Source organism: Hydra vulgaris, chromosome 08, assembly GCF_038396675.1.
Source record: "Hydra vulgaris chromosome 08, alternate assembly HydraT2T_AEP".
Lineage (NCBI taxonomy): Eukaryota > Metazoa > Cnidaria > Hydrozoa > Anthoathecata > Hydridae > Hydra > Hydra vulgaris.
Genome location: NC_088927.1, coordinates 30,873,865 through 30,875,485, shown reverse-complemented (window position 1 = coordinate 30,875,485; position 1,621 = coordinate 30,873,865). Strand labels below are relative to the sequence as shown.

The 1,621-nt window shown below is 34.0% G+C and overlaps 1 pseudogene; it reads left to right on the top strand.

Moving 5' to 3' along the window:
- Positions 1-845: 845 nt before the first annotated feature.
- On the top strand, positions 846-1,352 carry LOC100198828 (putative ascorbate peroxidase; annotated as a pseudogene).
- The last annotated feature ends 269 nt before the right edge of the window (positions 1,353-1,621 follow it).

Below are 1,621 nucleotides of genomic sequence, written 5' to 3'. Positions count from 1 at the left end.
TGTAATCCAGGAATAAAAATTTGCAGGGAAAAGCAGTTTGTTAATTGATGGTGTATTTTTCTGTGATAAGCCTTCAATCGTTCTGCATAAAAAATCGTACGCATGTATAAGAAGGAAACTTGACGTGGTTCAAACAAATACCTTCCAGACAGATACTCTTTTAACCTTAATACAGTGGAGGTGGAGCATCAGCATATATTCTGAATTTAGTTTATAATCAATAAATAGAAATTTGAATTTGGTTAGATGGGAAAAAATTCACAATTGATGAACTGGTAGGGGGCATTTCTTTGGCACCTGACAGTAGTTGTGCATGAAAGGGGATGGGGTTGTGAGACTAGTTAGGGAGGAGGCGGAAAATTATACAAAAAAATTTCGCCAAAGGAGGAATAAATTGAAGATCCACCCCTGCAGTAGTCAATCAAATTTCCACAGAATCTAAAATCCTTCAAATACGCAAGTATCTATTACAAGTTATTGTCTAAAATACAATTTCAAATAGGTAACGTAATACTTTTAATTTTGTGTAACATTTTTTTTTTATATGCACCCTTTATACTTTACTATTACGTACCATTACTTATTCAATCTATTTTCTCTCTCTTTCTCTCTCTCTCTCTCTCTCTCTCTCTCTCTCTCTCTCTCTCTCTCTCTCTCTCTCTCTCTCTCTCTCTCTCTCTCTTTCTCTCTCTAAAATATAACCCCCAATCTTTTACAACTTATAGCGTAAATATTATACTTATCATATAGTTTAACATAATATGATAAATAATTAATTATATTTATTGCATTAATTCATGCTGTTTTTACTTGGTCTTCATTATTTTACGCTGCTATTTACCTGTATGGAGGCAGTTCAAATATTTCCTACATTCAAAGATTATAATAAAGCTAAAACCGACTTGCTACGTTTGATTGAATCTATTAAAGTAAATAGAGACTTGCCGATGATTGCTGGATGTGTACGTCTGGCTTTTCACGATTGCATTGGTAAATACGAATGTGATGGTCGCATAGATCATACACACAAAGGTAACGCTGGATTTATAATAAAAACTGATCGTCTTAATCCATTATACGTCACTTCACATAAAGGGAAAATATCTAGAGCAGATTTATACGCTTTAGCCGCTGTTGTTGCTCTCAATAGATGAACATTTGATGCTCAAGCAAAATATTTAGGATTAAAAGACTTCAAAGTTGGAAGAGGAGATGGTGAAACCTCTCCTAATTAAGTTCAAAGTGTTGATCCACCAAAAGGCAACGATGGAACCAGAAAAACTTTTAAATTTTTTAAAGACAAATTTAACTTTAGCGTTAATGAAGCGGTAACCATTTTAGGATGTCAATGAAGATGTTCTGTTAGCCAGAGTCTAACAGGACATCATTGCTTTTAAACTGAGACTTGGCTAATTCTTGGATTATTGAACCAATTTATAAAAGTGGATCTGTTTTACGTTCTCCAACTTCACAAAAATTGCTGTGTAAGCATTCAGTTGCTCACCAACAAGCAGTTCGATTGGCTCGTGATAATGCGTTGTGGCTAAAAGATTTTAACAAAGTATTTAGCCGGATGATTGAAATGAATAAATACCTCCTAAAGAAGGCTCCAACAAAATAA